This window comes from Citrus clementina, unplaced genomic scaffold (assembly GCF_000493195.1).
Source record: "Citrus clementina cultivar Clemenules unplaced genomic scaffold, Citrus_clementina_v1.0 scaffold_9, whole genome shotgun sequence".
Classification (NCBI taxonomy): Eukaryota; Viridiplantae; Streptophyta; class Magnoliopsida; order Sapindales; family Rutaceae; genus Citrus; species Citrus x clementina.
This window is the reverse complement of record NW_006261964.1, coordinates 4,634,701-4,655,091: the sequence shown is the minus strand read 5'-3', so window position 1 is coordinate 4,655,091 and position 20,391 is coordinate 4,634,701. Positions and strand designations below refer to the sequence as shown.

Here is a 20,391-nt window from a genome sequence, read left to right as displayed (position 1 = left end):
GAAGAAGAACATCTTTTCTTTCTTTTTCATATTTTTCTCTTTTTGCATTTGGCGTCATTATTACTCAGTCGATGGTCCATTTTTTCAATATCCTTTGCTTTTGCTGTGCTGACACTTTTTTTTTTCAGTCAGACGGCTATGCTGACACTTGTATAGACTAAAGAGTGTACTTTCAAACGCGGGTGGAGATCTAGGGATACTTGGAGAGGCTTGATCTCAAAAAAGACCAAAAATAAGGTGAGGGGATCGTGGTGATTGTCTAACATGCTCAATTGAGTTTGTAATGATTGGAACCTAACTACGACACATATTAAATAAATCTCAATCGGTGCTCATCACGGATCGAGCTAAACATCGAATCCTATCTCATTTTTATTTCCTATTTTTTATGTCCATAAAATTTCTTGCGAAAGTCCGCACTTGATAATAACTGTATGTGTATGTGTGTGTTTGTGGTCGTTTAAGCGAACCTGTAGGATATGTATAGACTGCAGCATGCAAGGCAGTCTTCCCATCGAGGCTTTCACGAGTAGGTGATGGGCAGTTCTGTAAAATTTTAGTTACTATCTCGACAGATCCATTTGCCGCAGCAATATAGAGCGGAGTTTTGCTGTTACCATTAGCTGCAGCATCATATAATTTAGGATCCATGTCAATTTGTGACTGCGATGATATTTGAGTTTTCAGCACAGACTGCAGCATGCATACCAAATTACTAATCCTGGATCTTTTAAGTACTGCGGTTTGCTGCTTGATGCTTTTCGTAGTTTGTCCAGTAAAGAATTAAGAAAAATTATTTTCCAATCACATCAAGAATATTAATATATTAAAAGTACAATTAGTAATCACCGGTAATATTTCAGAATTACCTCAAGTTATAATTTTATATCAACCAATCACTTTTGCGATAACTTCATTAGCTACAGTTAAATAATTTAAATTAAAAGACTACAATTAGCAATCCCAAAATATTATTTTACCTTCTTAAAAGAATCCAAAAACAAAATAGTCTTTAATCTTTGATTTTTTAATAGTGATTAATATAATTAAGAGAAAAATAGTTGATATAAAACTAAAAATTAAGGTGATTCTCAGATATTATTAAAAATTTGTAGTAGTTAGATTCACTTTTAACATTCTTATCGTGGTTGGGAGAGAATTTCTCAAAAATTAATTAAAGTGATTAAAGCTATACCTTGAGTGACCATCAAACCATTGTATAACATATATCGAGAATCTTTACCTCTCTTTCATTTAACTACTCGATCAAGCATCACAAAAATATTATTGAGATTACTGAACTGTAATTGAGATTATTAAGGAGAAGATTAATGTTCTAATATTCATTCAGTTAATAAATTTTATATGCACTATCTTTTTTTCATTTTTACTAAATATGACTTGCACGGGACTTTGTTTCCCCACCCTTCGCTTCTGTGTTCAGCTATGCTCTTGTAATCGGTATTGCATAGATGATAGTACTCGGAGAAAATATCTAAAGTCACTAACAATTAATTAATGCATATACATGCACAAAGGCCACTACCATTTCGTTCGGTTCATCAACTGAAGTATGATCCCAATAAACTAAGGGGGGAGTATGCCATGAGTTCTTATAGTTTCATTAATTCTCCAAAAAGGAAAAGTGATCAATCATCCCCTCTTAGTCTTTCTCGTTCTTAAATCAGTCCTTCTTATGTTATAAGATTTTATCTTAAGTAGAGTATCATTCTCCTATTGTAATGATAAAATTTTAATGATATGCAATTATACCATCATCCAATAGACAATTATAATTTTGTTTTGCGGGAAAACATCAAATTGACTCTTAATTAATTCAGAAGTCAAATGTACCTTGACCATTCAATTAACAATTAATTAATATGCATGAAGACTCATTGCTTCGGTTTTATTTATAATATGTAATCAATATATTTCTTTGTGGGGTCTAGCTATGTCACCACTATGGTAACATACCACATTCTTTTTTCTTTTTCTAATCCACCGTTAGATTTAACTCAAAACAAGTGCAATGGCTAAGATGTTTATTTTGAGTTATTAACATTATAATCCCTAATGTTTGCTACAAAATTACAAAAGTAACAAAGTTATATTGGTCCATAAATTTACAATTTATTATTCAATAATATTAAAACATTTTAATTAAAATACAACTTACAATTTATTATTCAATAATATTAAAACATTTTAATTAAAATACAACTAAATAATGTATTACTTAATTATATTATAAAATTTAATAAGTAAAAATTGACTATTATCTAATAAGCTAATAATAATAAATACTTAAATATTATATAAAAATAAATTTATAACATAATATTACATTATTTAATTATATTATATTAATTAATACATAGAATTGATTATTATTTAACAATTTAATATAACTAATAATAAATACTTAAATAATATATAAAAATAAAAATATTATATTGTGTTATTTAATTATAATATAATAATTAGTAAATAAAAATTAATTATTTTTAAATAGTTAATTAACAAATGATAAATATTTAAATATTAATAAATTTGAATAATATTAATTGAAAATTAATAGTAATCTAAATAGTGATATAAAATATTATTACATATACTACAGTTTATGTTGCAGCAAACATGATATTGTATTACAGTTTAATATACCGTAATACAATACAACTAATGTAATACAATATATTGTGTCAAATGACTTGTTAATTTCACTGATAAATTGATTTATTCTTGTATTTGAATTAATATATTTAAATTAATATTATTTCTTATTAATTAATTTAATATATAGTAAAACCATGTATTAATTACGAACCATATTTTATGATAAATATGAGTATGAATTTGATTTCTTGTTCTTAATTTGTAGTTAACTTTTTTTTCATAATACTTATTCAATATTCAGGAAATAATTTCAATATGCAATAAAAATATATTAATATACCAATTTATAATTTTTTATTATTTAATAAGAAGGCATCAAAAAGTGGGGGGGGGGGGGGGGTGGCAACTTGCTTGTCATTTATTTTTACATCTACGAGCTTGATTTATAAGTTCAGAAGCTTTTAATAAGAATTTAGAGGTAAAGTCATTTTATGCTCCACACTTATTTGAGAATCTTTTTCACATCTCATGTTCGATAATTTTGAGTTAGTAATAGAAATTAGTTGCTAATTGCTGGAGATAGAGAAATGAAACTAATGGGCATGTAAAGAATTCAATCAGTTTTTTTTATATCATTTTAATTAATTTATTTAGTACAAATAAAAAATTAGTTTTATCAAGGATATATTTGACATTTAGGTAAGTGTATGGAGTAAATTTTCTTTTTAAAACTTTGATGATGGGTGTGTGAATTAATAATTAAAAAATACCCTCACCTTTTGATTTAAGTTTTAAAAAATCAAAATAAGTAGGACTAATGAGTCAAAATTTAGGATTATCTAATTGTTTTCTAATTTTAGAATAAAATAGGGACTGCAGTGTAATTAACCCAAATGGACAAAGAAGTGTGGTATGTTGCCTTTGTGTCAACATAGCAGGATCCTTCTTTGTGAACCTTTAATTAAATTGCTGAAGCATTACAATACTATTCAGTGAGATTATTAAGGACAATCATGCTCATTAATTAATATTCATTCAGTCAATCAATTTTGGGTTGGCTTATTTTTCACCAAATATGACATGGGGGCATGGGGCTTTGTTTCCCCACGCTTAGTTTTAACCCTAATGCTTTGTGGGGTCAGTGGGTCCAATAGACAATTATATAAAAGAAAACATCAGAGTGATTCTTAATTTAATTTACAAAGATTTTTTTTTTTATCTACCCACGTTACAACAGTTGTAGTATACTACAAACTTTTTGTGTATTTGGCAGAGCTGATGCATGCTTTTGTTTAATCTAACAGCTGCATATAATTTTTTTTTTTAAAATCAAATAGCCACCGGTTAACGGTTTAGGCGGCTGTTTAATACAATTAGGGTTCTCGTCTTGCTGCCATCATGGAGATGTGTGAATTAATGGCCACTAGGCACCAAATTCATGAACAATCAATGGCCAACAGGCACCAAATTATTGCCAAGTACACCAACCACCAACGATTAATGGCAAGTTTAGTGTTCTCAAGTTTAGAATTTTGTAGACTGCTCGTTTCGTTCGCCGTCAATTAATCACCATCACCGATTTGGTTGAGAAAAATTACAAGTTAAAAGTGTAATTAATTAACATTATAAAAAATATTAGAAGTGTGGTTTTTTTTATATTATAATGTAGAAAATAGTTAAATATAAATTTTCATTAAAATTAAATAAAAATATATAATTAAACTATTATACAAATTTATTAAATTTTCAACTGAAGTCTACTAACCCACATAATTAATAAATAAAAAAACTATTTAGCGAAGCATTTGCTGCCGCATCCAGGTATTAAATCATCAAAAACCAATTTGGTTTGAACTCTTCAATTTCAATTTGACTCCTCTACTAAAGCCACCGAAAAACAACTCAAACTGAATCACTCATCCAAATAGCATAAAAATTTGCCTGCACGTGACAGGCCATTTTCTTATTTATGATCGGAATTCTTGAATTAATTTTACAATTTTTTTTGTACTAATTTTCGTCTACTATGCTGCCTCAAGAAGTGAAATTGATGTCGGAATCACTTTCACTCTTTCAGTTTCAATTAGATGATGTTTGTGATCTTCTTTATACCAATTTCGGTCTATAGTTGCCTCAAGTATCCATGTCCGTCAATTCTTACCTATATGAAAGCAACTGCCTAAACCGTAAAGCAGGCTGTTTGATTTTTCAAAAAATTATTTTCAGCCGATTAGATTGAACAATAAATCATCCAATAGCTTTGCCAAATAAATAAAAAAATTATGGCATGGTGTAACTGTTGTAATATAGGTAGATCCCTTTTTCAATACATCAAATATCGCGAAATAACAAATCACTATATAAATTATTGAGAGATAAGACTTCATTTCATGAACTTTTTAAAAAATTATAGTGTACTACATTTCTATCACTTCTATAGTTAATATGTTAAAATATCAATTTTACCATTAATGTATAACTCTTTAAAAAAATGTTAAAGTAATGCCATGTGAATTTACAATTTTGCCTTCCTCTTAGTGCAAAACAACATTTCATTGCCGCTTAAATATATAATTTTAGTTGAATAAAAATATTGCCTCTACAATTGATTTGTTGCATAATTAATTGTAAATTGATAGAAATGTAATAAACTATTATTTTTAAAAGTTAATGTAGTGAAGTGTTACCTTTTATCCATGTAGTAATTTGTTATTTTGTAATTCTTGTCATAGTAAAAAAATGATAACTGTGAGACTTAATTACAAATATTTGGGTTTCATTTGATGAATATACAATTTTGCCCATATGAAGTCAATGCGACATCATCAATAGACTAATGGCGGATGGAAATGTAGTAAACTATTACTTTTAAAATGTTAATGTAGTTAAAATTTGCCTTTCAATATTTTGTGTAGTGGTATGTTATTTTACAATACTTGACATAATAAAAAGATAATAACCCATTTAAAAATTATAGCTTGACCATCCAACAATTAAATAATATATATGAAGATTCATTCCTTATTATTCCTTGCCTTATACTATACATGTTCTTTACTCCATCATGAAACTTTAATTAAGTTACAACAGCATTTGTAACAGTTCAAATGGGGCAGCCACATATAAGTTATGATCGATGGTCAAGAATCCAAAAAAGCTCTCACAATTCAATGAATCAAATTTGATTTATGACTTCTTTTCTTCAAATTATATTTTAAAAAATCAATTGTTTATACATAGTCAAAAGTACTGTTAAGTTCAATTTGTTACAGTGGGATAAGTATATGTCTAAAGAAAAGTACGAAATGCAAAACAAATTAAATTGATGAAAAATTAATAACACGACATCTCTTTTAGAATGTGGAATATCTTACTTAGTATCACAAATAAAAGAAAAATTTGTGTAGAATTGTCCTATTAGGACTCTGCCATGCGACATAGTAGTCGATCCTAAATTAGGCATTAGTTAATTCTACCTTGGGAACCATTGAATTTAATATTAAAAAAGTTTATAGATTTCATAGTAGAACCATTACTTTGTCATGTGACAAAACACTAGTTTACTGCTCTCACCACCTTAGCAAGTTATCATGATAAATGATGTAAGACGTTACTTTAGCAATTTCAGGATTCTAGAACTTTTATTATTTTAGAACTTTTTATTTTAATTGGAGTCTATTATGGTACGTATCTCTTCTTTATTTCTATTATAATTGTGATTTATTTTCCGTTTCTAAGTTAACTTAGAGAAGTAGGTTTACTTTGTCTTAATATTGTTTTCATAACTCAGATGCAATTATTCAATAAAATTCTTCTTTTATAATTTCCTCTAGGATTGTCTATAAGAATCTCTCTTGTATAATTGTTTGGATTAGAGCGTCATCTAATCTCACTTTTTGAATTATTAAAACTTTTATTAAGTCGTTTGAATTAAAATGAGATTTAATTATACTTCAATTAAAGAGTAATATAATCGCGTTGTCTTGATCTAATATTAGAATGATATCTGATTTTCTGTCCTATTAATTTCTGTTTCTGTTACGACCACTCCATTAATTAGTATAAGAGTCATTCTTGCCAATTAAACTTGTTGGGGAATGCATTGAGCAACGATTAGGGAAGGGAAAGATTTATTTGATCATTGTTTGTTCTTGGAAGTCTTCATCACCACGAAGATTGTACAAGCAAAGGAAATTGATGAAATATGACTTCTTTAAAGTTTCGAGAAAAATTGATGAGAAAGACAATAAGTTCGAATTACAAGATGATTTGGTCTTATACTACAAGTATCATTCTCCAGACTATATTCAAACTCGAGAATGAGTTTCTTTTAAGAGGGGGAGAATGATATATGATGTTATTTTAGGTATTTTAGGATTTTAGAACTTTTATTAGTTTAGGACTTTCTATTTTAATTGGAGTCTATTATGATATGTTTTTGATCTTTTATTTATATTATAATTGTGATTTAGTTTCCATTTTTAAGTTAACTTATGGAAGTGAGTTTACTCTATCTTGTTATTGTTTTCATAACTCAGATTCAATTATTCAATAAAATTCTCCTTTTGTAATTTTCTTTGGAATTATCTATCAAAATATCTCTTGTAGAGTTGTTTAAATTAGAGCATCATCTATTCTTGCTTTATGCGTTATTAAAAATCTCATTAAATCTTTTGGATTATAACGAGATCTAATCATGCTTCAATTAGAGCCTAATCTGATTGCGTTAGCTTGGTCCAATACTAGAACGATATTTGATTTTCCTACCTTATCAATTTCCGCTTTCGCTATGACCGCTTCATCAATAAAGTAGTGGGACAGCCCCACACAAATTATTCTCAACAAATAAAACTTCTTGGCGAAATTTATTCAATAATTAACGATTAAGTAGCTTATACAATTTTATCGTGGTCTCCTATGTGAACTCATTTTTACCCACTCATAGAATTAGCTTCGCTAGCTCCCATGCTTCAACTAGTAACAATAGAGGACTAACTGTTTGAGGGAAATACTTCGGTGAGACCAGACGTGATGAGCAGATGTTTGGTGGCAGAATTCTGCGAGGAGGTGTCTCCTGTAAGAGCCAGGTAGCAAGGGAAAAGGAGCAGGAATATTTTGCTCGTCCACGAATATGCCATTCACAAGGACAAACTCCTGCTAGGGGTCGAGGCGAGGAGACCCAGTCAACGTCAGTTGGCAGGACGTGCGTTCCTATCCGAGAATCAAGGCACGAAGTCCATCTCCATTCGCCCACAATGACGACATTGAGGCATCCACATCCGAGGGTGGGCAGAATAATGGGCGTGGACTACGGAAGACCGGAATTCAGAGGAAGCCTATAAAAATGTAGCCAACGAAGGTAAAAGGGTTAGACTTTTTGCTATTTGAACTAAGAAAAGAGAGAAAACAACCTAACAGCCATAAGATTTGTGGCAAGCGTTCCCCGAACCTTCATATCTGACTTGAGCGTCGGAGGGTTTGCGCTGGGAAAACAACCGGCGTACTCTGACATGTCTGTGTGCGCAGGAACCTCTGGAGAAGAAGCTTTACGAGGAGAGATCCTGGTCGTGGTGAAGTTGATCGAGCAGAGACCCTGGTCGTAGAACGAGGAGAACCAGAATCTCGCATCAACATTTTGGCGCCGTCTGTGGGGAGCTGAGCAAAAAGCTTCTGTTGATAGCAAGAAGTGAGAGGAAGTAACTGAAAAGCAATGGGGGCAGGAGGAAGTAGTGCATAAGGGGGTGATATGAGGCTTAACGATTCCGTGACACTGAGGGAGATAGCCGGTGAAGCACGGGAAAAAGCCATGTTCGACCGGATGGAACGGATGCAAAAGCAGATGAAGTCCTTGACAACCATTCTGCATGAGTTGCGGAGCGAACGAAGGGTAACCCAGGAGGAAAGGGTGAGAGGAGGTGGAGTGGCACCAGATCCCGGTAGCACGAGGAGAAGTCAAACCATCGGGAGACTTGGTGGTGAGAGAGGTAACATACCCCTGCGGGGAGAATTCCATAGAGAGGAAGAGCAGTCCCCGGCAAGGCAGATTTTTGACGAGGACGACGGGGTGACGAATGCAGAGGAAACAGTGCTGTCCAACCCTTATCTGGCTCTGAAGTACCGGGTGAATGGGGTAGTTGGAGTGGTACGAGGAGACCAGAGGATCGCAAGAAGCTGCTACTCCTCGGCACAAAGGGAAGCAATGCAGATAATAACCCTCGATACCCGAGTAGAAAACTAGAAGGGCCATATAGAGTCAAGCAGATGGTGGGACCCGGAGCTTACAAGCTGGTTCGCACGGACGGCCACGAGGTGAAACGCCCATGGAATGCAGCACACCTCCGAAAATACTTCCAGTAAGACTTGTTCACATTTTAAAGCAATTTCTGCTCGTGCTCTTTATCTTTTATTTTTATATTTTATGAAAAAACAATTCCATGTAAGTTGAATCCTGCATTTGATAGAATGTCGAGGAAATTCAGTCACTGGGAACCGAAAAAATCATCTAAGGCATGCAAAGGCTCGCCAAGTCTCAAAGCCTGTTTATGGCGAGACAGAAGCCAAGCATGCCAGGTTCTGCTCGGCCACGTGAAGGCGAGCAGAATCCCCAAGCATCGAAGAAGTCACTAAGGCATGCAAAGGCTCGCCAAGTCTCAAAGCCTGTTTATGGCGAGACAGAAGCCAAGCATGCCAGGATCTGCTCGGCCACGTGAAGGCGAGCAGAATCCCCAAGCATCGAAGAAGTCACTAAGGCATGCAAAGGCTCGCCAAGTCTCAAAGCCTGTTTATGGCGAGACAGAAGCCAAGCATGCCAGGATCTGCTCGGCCACGAGAAGGCTAGCAGAATCCCAAGCTTTGAAGAAATAATCAAAGGCATGCAAAGGCTCGTCAAGTCTCAAAGCCTGTTTATGGCGAGACAGAAGTCAAGCATGCCAGGATCTGCTCGGCCACGAGAAGGCTAGCAGAATCCCCAACTGTGAAGAAATTACCTAAGGCATGCAAAGGCTCGCCAAGTCTCAAAGCCTGTTTATGGCGAGACAGAAGCCAAGCATGCCAGGATCTGCTCGGCCACGAGAAGGCTAGCAGAATCCCAAGCTTTGAAGAAATCATCTAAGGCATGCAAAGACTCGTCAAGTCTCAAAGCCTGTTTATGGCGAGACAGAAGCCAAGCATGCCAGGATCTGCTCGGCCACGAGAAGGCTAGCAGAATCCCCAGCTGTGAAGAAATTACCTAAGGCATGCAAAGGCTCGCCAAGTCTCAAAGCCTGTTTATGGCGAGACAGAAGCCAAGCATGCTAGGATCTGCTCAGCCACGAGAAGGCTAGCAGAATCCCAAGCTTTGAAGAAATCATCTAAGGCATGCAAAGGCTCGTCAAGTCTCAAAGCCTGTTTATGGCGAGACAAAAGCCAAGCATGCCAAGATCTGCTCGGCCACGAGAAGGCTAGCAGAATCCCCAGCTGTGAAGAAATTACCTAAGGCATGCAAAGGCTCGCCAAGTCTCAAAGCCTGTTTATGGCGAGACAGAAGCCAAGCATGCCAGGATCTGCTCGGCCACGAGAAGGCTAGCAGAATCCCAAGCTTTGAAGAAATCATCTAAGGCATGCAAAGGCTCACCAAGTCTCAAAGCCTGTGTTATGGCGAGACAGAAGCCAAGCGTGCCAGGATCTGCTCGACCACGCGAAGGCGAACAGACTCTAAAGCATTCGAGATATCCTCCAAGGCATGCAAAGGCTCGCCAAGTCTCAAAGCCTGTGTTATGGCGAGACAGAAGCCAAGCGTGCCAGGATCTGCTCGACCACGCGAAGGCGAGCAGACTCCAAAGCATTCGAGATATCCTCCAAGCCATGCAAAGGCTCACCAAGTCTCAAAGCCTATGTTATGGCGAGACAGAAGCCAAGCGTGCCAGGATCTGCTCGACCACGCGAAGGCGAGCAGACTCCAAAGCATTCGAGATATCCTCCAAGGCATGCAAAGGCTCACCAAGTCTCAAAGCCTGTGTTATGGCGAGACAGAAGCCAAGCGTGCCAGGATCTGCTCGACCACGCGAAGGCGAGCAGACTCCAAAGCATTCGAGATATCCTCCAAGGCATGCAAAGGCTCACCAAGTCTCAAAGCCTGTGTTATGGCGAGACAGAAGCCAAGCGTGCCAGGATCTGCTCGACCACGCGAAGGCCAGCAAACTCGAAAGCATTCGAGATAAATTTCTAAGGCATGTAAAGGCTCACCAAGTCTCAAAGCCTGATTTATGGCGAGACAGAAGCCACGCGTGCCAGGATCTGCTCGACCCGGCGAAGGCGAGCAGAATCCCCAAGCATCGGAATATTTTGTAGGGCATGCGAAGGCTCGCCAAGTCTCAAAGCCTGTTTATGGCGAGACCAGAAGCCAAGCGTGCCAGGGTTTGCTCGACTGGGAGAAAGCGAGCAGAATCCCAACCACTGAAGACTTTTCTAAGGCATGTGGCAAAACCATATGCCAAGACAGAACCTGCTCGACCTGACGCAGACGAGCAGATTCTCGAAAGGAAAAATAACTCATGATTACAACGCAGGAAAGTGAATAAAAAACATTTGTATTAATTTGTTAGTAATTAACAAAGCAGATAATTTCCAAACGTTGTTCATTACAATACAAGAAATAGACTAAGAGGACGGTGGGTCCGTAAGCCGAGCAGCCTCAGTCGGTTGGTCCACCTCAGGCCCTGGGGGAGTATCACCAGTCGCGTCCGGGGGGGTGCTCGCCTCACCCACATCAACAGGAGTGGCACGAGGAGGGGAGTTTTCCTCAACTATGATAGGCTCCAACCCTTCGGCATCCTCCTTTGCAGCCTCCTCGTCCATATGTTCGGCGACACCGGCTGTAAGGTCGTCCATCTTGAGATCAGGATGCTGCTTCCCGAGGACGGCCATGATGCAGCGATAGGAACGCCGAAGTCCCTGGTCGTACTGGTCGTCAGCCTCCTTTTCCAAGTTCTCGACCAGAACCCGATGGGAGTCGCGGAGGGATTCGAGCTGAGCCTCGTACATAGCCTTCTGCCTTTGAAGATCCTCCTTGACCTTGGTCAGCTCCTCCTCGAGGCCTTTTCCAGTCCCGCGCGACCAAGAACTGCTAAGTTTCTACTGCTGGTCCATTACATTACCCAACACCAGAAACTGGGGGACCGGTGTTTGAGGGAAATACTTCGGTGAGACCAGACGTGATGATTAGATGTTTGGTGGCAGAATTCTGCGAGCAGGTGTCTCCTGTAAGAGCCAGGTAGCAAGGGAAAAGGAGCAGGAATATTCTGCTCGTCCACGAATATGCCATTCGCGAGGCGGAACCCTTGCTAGAGGCATACGGTTACTCTTGCTAGGGTTCGAGGCGAGGAGACCCGGTCAACGGCAGTTGGCGAGACGTGCCTTCCTATCCGAGAATCAAGGCACGAGGTTCATCTCCATTCGCCCATCATGAAGATAATGGGACATCCACATCCGAGCGTGGAGAGAACAACGGGCGTAAACTGCGGAAGACCGGGACTCAGAGGAAGCCTATAAAAAAGTAGCCAACGAAGGTAAAAGGGTTAGACTTTTTGCTATTTGAACTAAGAAAAGAGAGAAAACAACCTAACAGCCATAAGATTTGTGGCAAGCGTTCCCCGAACCTTCATATCTGACTTGAGCGTCGGAGGGTTTGCGCCGGAAAAACAACCGGCGTACTTTGACCTGTCTGTGTGCGCATGAACCTCTGGAGAAGAAGCTTTACGAGGAGAGATCCTGGTCGTGGTGAAGTTGATCGAGCAGAGACCCTGGTCGTAGAACGAGGAGAACCAGAATCTCGCATCAACACTAACTTTGTTAATAAAAATATAAAAAAATAGAAGGTTTTATAAAGTATACTAATAAAATAAAATAATATATAATAAAATAAAATAATATATTACAATATTTCTTATAGTTATTTAATACCTTATAATTTATGAAATAGTGAAACGATAGTAACCTTAGTATTTATTATTTTTAAAGCATATCTTACTAAATGAATAGAAACACATGCATTAATATAAATATAAACAATATGATAAGTATAAAAAAAAATTGAAAAACCTAAACACGAAATGGTCAAGTCTAAAAAAAGACAAACAAATGTGAAGGCAAGAAAAAGTGCGTGGAGTAGAAGTATTGTTTCATTGTTTGGACCCCACTGATAGACTTACAATTATTTTCTCTGACTTTTCTCCATGGTTGGTGAAGAATCTGGACGCCAACTAATTCGACTAAATCTGGAATTATAAATATCAAGAATTCCAGGTTTGCCTGTTCTTTCGTCTTCGATCATTTTTCTCTTTTTCCCGTATTTGGCGTCAACGGCCTAGTCTAGCTATCCAGCGCTATTTTATTACCGATACCATCAAATCAGCCAACCGTCTTTTTATTTATTTATTTATTTTCTCGCTGAATTATCAACATCCTTTATTTGTGCCAGCACTTACAACAAAAGATCATTGAGAAGCCATTGTTGAAGGCAGGAAGTGGCAGAGAAGAATTTCGTTACCTTCTGTACGTAATAACCAAGGGCGTTGCCGGTTTTCTGTTTAAGTAATTATGACTGTATCTCATTAGTTGATCCAATAACTTAATAAGCCCACATTGCCATAGTACTAATTTTTAAACCCACTAAAAAGAAAAGGGAAAGAAAAGAGGTATTTGATTTTTGAATGTTTTAAACTTTGAAATCATCATGCTTTCATATCTAGTTTTATTCATAGAAGAGGAATTGAAGTTTTGAGTTGTGTTGTTTGTATCAAGAGAGATCAGAGTAGGAAATGTGTAAATTAAGCATTCATGCTGGAATTTTACGCCAATGGTAAGATTTGTTTTAACTAGGGGTGGGCACGGTTCGGTTCGATTTGGTTCGGATCGAAATTAAATAGAACCGATTTAAATCGGTTATTTTATAAAAAGAACCAAATAAGAACCGAACTCAAACGGATCTTTTCAAATTGGTTCAGTTCGGTTCGGTTTTTTCGATTTTGGGCCTATTAGGCCTATTTTGAATTTTTAAATTTTTAGCCCATTGGGCCTCATAAATGTAATAATTTTTTTCAACAATTAGTTCATCATAATTTCATTACAAATATTAACAATAAATACAAAGTATTCAAAACACATTTTATTACTAATATCTTACTAACTACTAATAAGGTACTCACAAAATATAAAATATTAAAATTTCAAAATACATAACCAAACTCCAATACTCCATCTACATAAACATAATCATAATGTTGTAAAGACAAATAAAAATAACAACAATTACAACTTACAACACAAAATAAAAAGAAAATTTAGAAACAAACGCCAACAATATTCTCCCATCTTCATCAATATCAACATCAACTTTATGCATTTTCCAACTCAATATTTGGATCTATAAAAAAAAAATTTAACACATGTTGATTTGAATAAAATCTAAAATTAATTTGGTTTTTCGGTTCAGCTGAGTGAACCGAATACCGAACCGACATTTCAGTTTTTTTTACAAATGATATATTTCGGTTTTTTTAAAAATAAAAACCGATCCGAATTAGAAAAAACCGCCGGTTCGGTTCGGTATTTTTAAGACCACAGTTTTTTTGCCCACCCCTAGTTTTAACTTTTAACACTAGCTATATTGATGTTGAATTTCTCGGAAATCAAGAAGACTTCTGGGATTATTTATTTAATTTTTGTTATAGTCCTTCGAGAAAATAGTAAAGTAGTTCTAAGTCAAATTTCTTGGTTTATATATAATTTTGGAACCTCTGCTCCTTCGATTCTCTAACCATGCTGAGAGGGAAATAAGAATGGCCATTGCAATATTCCCCAGCAATTTGGCATGTACGCATGAACTTCCCTCTTTCAAGTTTCAACAGCTATTAATTCGCGGCTTTTAGAGCAAACCGTGATGGTTATAGAAATTGGGTTTTCCTGTGGCAAAATGGATGTACAGAATTTAGTATATGAGGGAAATGCTACATACGGATGACCATGATCCATGTTTACAACCTTGAGGAGCTTTTGACGTTGAGCGGTGGGATGACATGGTTATTATTTTGCATAGATGTGGAAATCTTATGCTTAATCAATTTAGCATGGGGTGAGAAGCAGTGTCTTTTATCCCGACCAGCAACTTTATTAAATCGCCCCTTGACACATTTTTTGAGGCTCTCAAAGATCTTTGTATGCAACGGTAAAGGCTACCTTGCAGGGGATTGTTTTATTGCTTTAGAGCTTTCTTTCACCGAACATTCCAGTCGAAGAGATTTATATAATCTTTACTTTTTATGCGGACATATTTGCATGAATTAGATTGTTACCAGTCTAAATTATGATTGCCCATTTGAGTTCCACTACCTAAATGTTAGGTTATATATATTGACCCACTCAACCTGCCACTCACCACGACCACCAACTTGTTTCCCTATGTCTATGTGCTCTGTTGCTTAAAGAAACAACGGGGGATTGTACAGAGGAAGTGCTCTTTCCTGTTGTCTCTAGTGGCATCACCTTCAAAATTTTCGGGAGGGAGATCTTGGAGGGGATTGCACACAAGGTGCTGAATGAAGCATGCGGTCTTCATGAAGTGTGGGTAAGTCGAGAGCATATATCTTACTTGTATGAAGTTGTGTGTGAAGTGTGAGCCCGCGATGATAAATCACAGCAAGCCTAGGCCTTAACACGGAGGCGGCCCTCTGTTCCCTTGATCCTCTAACCCTGCTGAGAAATGAGAATTGCCATTACAACATTCCCCAGCAATTTGGCATGTATGCATGAACTTTCTCGACTTATGTCTGGCTGCAGCTCTATTAGTGATGCAGTTAGTAGACATTCTCGAAACTCCACTTTTCCCAAGAGCTTTCCAAGCAAACTTCACTTGTCATCAATTTAATTCTTGACTTCAACTCCTCTGTTTGGCACCGGGAGAATTTTTACCCAACCTCTCCTCCCGACTAGGAAATCCGGAATCCGAGTCCGAACCTGAAACAGAAGCCAAAAGATCCAAGTACGATTTTTTTCCAGCCACACGGGTGTAACAACAAAAAGAAAGAAAAAACAATTTGATTAATGGCAAATTGAATTTTAAACAATTAAACTCAAAATATTTTCCTAACTTTTAATTTTGTGAAACATTAATTAAATACAATAGTTCATATTTTTGCCACTGTAATTTTTGTTTGATGATAGAGCCACAACTATTTTATTTATATACAAACTAATGTAATATAAATAAATTAATGATATAAAACTATCATAGTTCATATAATTGAAAAAAAAAATTGTTATCACTTTTAAACTATCAATTTAACAGCTCTATTCTTTATCCAGTAAGTAGACATTTCCAAATTAGAATGTGCTACAAGTTCTGTAATTGATGGTTATCCAAATCACAGTTGGAAATATCCAAATATCAATTAGGAAACTAGCTAGTACATAACAGACCAAACTCATAAGATCGATACGGTAATAATTTTCAAAGTCACAACTTACAACTCCTGATCACAATAGCAGGATGTATAAACTAAGCGTAGTACTCTTACTGCAACTATGTGTCTAATCTTCATTATCCAAATTTTTTAGAGCCTTGTAAAACATCAAAAATCACCAAGAGGAAGAAGGTCAAGCCAATGAAACAAGTGACAATGGCAAGCCCTAAAGAAGGTGACAACACCACGTATGTGCCTGTAATAAATGCTACCACCATTGCTAGCATGGCAACCAAGGTGAGCAAAAGAGCAAAAACGAATAAACAGATAAACTTTCGAAATAACTTAAGTGACAGAATGAAATGGACAAAGACAGCAGAAAGTGAGAGGACCATGGCTATGGCGTCTGATACGACGAATGCTTGAAATGCTGCATTTTTAGTGAGAATTGCAGTGCCTCTGTTTCGGCCGTCTTCATTATCACTCTTGTAGCCACCGGGTAAGGTGAATGCTGCGGCAAAGGTTACTGTTGCTATGAGTGCTGCCACTACCAAATGTGACTCTGATGCTTCTGTCATTCCAATGACATTTTCATCTACAAATTTCCAAAATGAATACTTTTCGATCTTGTCTTTTTTCATTTTGACGACACCTTCTGGATATTGTCCACTCCCATCAGCTTCGGTCAACTCTCCGATCTCTTGCTGGAAATCATATATATTTGCTAAATTAGATAAATCTTTAGTATGTATAATGCATAGTACGAGAAAATAGACGCAACTAAGTTCTAATAATATTATACGTAGTATCAGAAGCTATTCAGAACTAAATTCTAATAAATAACTATTATAAATATATTTTTTGAAAATTAAAAGATGTATAAAAAATTAGCACAAATCAGAATCCAAATTCATTACTCACATCTATATATATAACCATATATAAAACTGATGAGTAAAAAGGTAATTAATTACCTCGAGGTTAGAAAATCCATGACGTACTATGTGATGAACACTAATATTTTGCTTGTTGACAGCTTCATAATAAGCTCTACCAGTGTTCCAAGGGACAACATAAGAGACGACGTAGTATGATTGTGGACAGAGAGCGGCGAGCACGTGGAGAGGAGTGTTTCCCTTGACGTCCTTCTCATTTATAAGGTTCCAGACTAATGGATACTTGTCCAACAGATCTTTTAATTTTCTAGCACTAAAACTAACCATAGCAAAATGAAGAACATTCCATCCTCTGTCATCGACCAGTTCGCAACATTCCGGACAATGATCAATGATAGCATCCATTATCGATTCATTCCCTTGACCAGCTGCTAAATGAAGCGCTGTCATCTTCCGATCTTTGTTAGCAATCAACGCAGCAGATCTATCAGATTCTAACAATAGATGTGTGCCACCCAAATTACCAGAATACGCAGCGTAATGGAGTGGAGTCCATCCGTGTCGGTCTCTTTCTCTGGTCAAACTCTTCCTTTTCTCAAGTAATTTACTTACTACGGGATCGTAACCTACCCACACTATGTTGCATTCAGATAGCTAGAATTAATTAATAGCTACTGTACATGTCGGCATCTTAAAATTTGAAGTAGATATATACAAAAAGCGGTACCTGGTTCATAGCTGATAGCTGCTGCATGGAGGGCAGTCTTCCCATTGGGGCCTTCATGCGCAGCTGAAGGACAGTTTTCTCATATTTCAGCTACCATTTCATAAAAATAAATCCCTCTCGCGGCTGTCATGTAAAGTGGAGTTTCGCCTCTACAATTAGCAGAATACGGAACATCAGGGTCTGCTTTGATTAACATTTTCACAACATCCAAGCTACCATGTTGCACTGCCTCGTGCAATGCTGTGTTTTTTTCATCATTTGTCATCTCTAGCATCTGCCTTGCTGTGCTTTGCACACCGCTTTCTAGATCTTGAGGCAGTCCTTTCGCGAATTCAATCAGAGCTTTCACAACAGAACGATGGCCGCATTTGGCCGCAACGTGAAGTGGAGCATCACCTTTGGCATTGACCTGTAGTAGCAATGATGGACACATCTCAAGTATCTGTTCCACGAACTTGGTTGATACGCTTTCTCCTTCTCTATTGTGTATTTGGATCTGGAATAAGTTTGTGGCATGATGGACATGATGGACTTGATTCCTGTTGTGACTCTTCATCAATCCAATTTCTCCTTCTCTATTTTGTTTGTGGGTCTGGGACGCAATGTTGACATGAAGGACTGTGTTCTTGTTGTGTGTCACTATGCTTCCAAGATGATCTTCTGCAATTTTGTTGAAGGGATCAATTTCACCCTTAACCGCAGCCTTGTGCAGATCAGGATCCATCTTAATTTGTGAATGCAATGATATTTGAGTTTGAGTACAGACTGTGTACTGTATATACGTTTGGAGCAGAGGAAGTAACAGGCTAATTGGCTTGTTAGATTGGGGACTTGAGAGTATTTAAATGTTAAGGCAACTTAGATGAAACTAGAGCGCAGTGATGAAAAAATAGTCAGCTGAAATAAAAAAAAGTAGCTCAAGTATTTTTCCTCTCACTATCGGGCTTCGCTTCACCACAACACTACCGTAACTCTATAAGTCTACGACAATCCATAGACCACAGGTTCTTCACGTCAGAACTTCACTACGGTGGACTTTTCCCCATGCACTTGGCCACATAATGTAACTATCACACTTTTGAAAATAAGGATTTATACTTCAAAATAATGAATACAGTTTTTTTTTTTAATAAAATATGTGGATTTTTTTCAAGTTGCACTTTGACCGGTTGACAATTAAATAATGTATACATTTTTTTTTTTTAATTTTTCTAACGAATGATCAGTGTTAGTAACCCATTACTATAGAATTGAATGCAAGAGAAAACAAATGTGAAGCCAAGAAAATATGGGTGGAGAAGGTTTTTCTGAACCCCACTAGTGTCTTATATAAGACCGCAATTATTATTTTCTATGCGCTTGTTCTTTCTTTATCAATTATTTTTCTCTCTTTTTGTCTTTGGCGTCAACGGCCAAGTCTAGCTATCGAATATTATTTGATATTATTGTCGATAGCGTCAATCAATTTTTTTTAAGCAATGCTAAATAAATAAAAGCGTGACAATATAATAATAAAAACTTTTATCATTTAATTAATTTTGAGAATTTTTAGAAAAAAGAAAAATGTAAACTTATTAGAGAAAATTTTAAACATTCACAAAGGACATATTTTTATCATAAATTTGTCATACTTTTGTCCCTTTTATCATTTTCCTTTTTCTTTTCAACTAAATAAAAGGATCCCAAACGAGCATAATAAGTTGATCTGACACTTAAATTCTTGATGAATTGCTTGAATATGCAAGCAGCAGAGAAACAAACATGCCTTTGTTTTTATTAAAGGAAGCTTAAAGATGAAATACAATTGTTTCAAATATTTATACATAAACTAAAGACAACGGTTGCTGGCTCAAGGTGCAGTTGAAAATGAATAAGACAAAGAGTGACAGTTGCACAGCCAATCATTGAAAACATTCTAGAAATTTCCAGCTTGCAGAGTTCACATGTTGATATTCCTCACCATAACAGTTTTGCCAGCTCATAGGATACACCCCACCTTCCTCATCAGCTGCTCTTTGGAAATGGTTGCTCAGGTGGCATGCCAGCAGGGCCTTGGGATCAAATGCTGGTTCTTCACAACCTGAATTCTCAACACCCTCTCTCAAACTTAAGGTCTTGTTAAAGACATTGAGTTTGCTTCGAAATTGACTGAACTTGTAGTAAGGCAGTGGTTTGGTCAAGACATCTGCAATTTGGTCTTTGCTGGCCACAAAGTTTATATCCAGCTCTCCTTGAGTAACTTTATCTCTAATGAAGTGTAAATCTATTTCAAAGTGTTTTGTTTTTGAGTGATACACAGGATTTGTGGCTATTGCTGCTGCACTTGTGCTATCACTCAGAATCATTGGAGTTCTCTGCATTTCAATCTTCAGCTCATCAAACAGAGAGTTAATCCAAGTGATTTCAGTGGTGCATAAAGCCATGGCTCTGTACTCTGACTCTGCTGTAGATCTTGCCACTATTCCTTGTTTCCTTGAGCTCCAAGCTACCAAATTATCTCCTAGGAACACACAATACCCACTTATTGATCTTCTGTCATCTGGATCACTTGCCCAGTCAGCATCTGTGTAGGCTACTAAATCAAGATGTTCTGATTTTTTGAATTGTAAACACATGTTACCAGTGTTCTTTAGATATCTCAACACTCGTTTGCAGGCTATCCAGTGAGGCTGTCTTGGGTCAGACATGTATTGGCTCAGCTTGTTGACAGAGT

The 20,391-nt window shown here is 36.5% G+C and overlaps 1 pseudogene; it reads right to left on the bottom strand.

Annotated features, from left to right (window-relative positions):
- Nucleotides 1–16,192: 16,192 nt before the first annotated feature.
- Nucleotides 16,193–18,402, bottom strand: LOC18033461 (annotated as a pseudogene).
- Nucleotides 18,403–20,391: the final 1,989 nt, after the last annotated feature.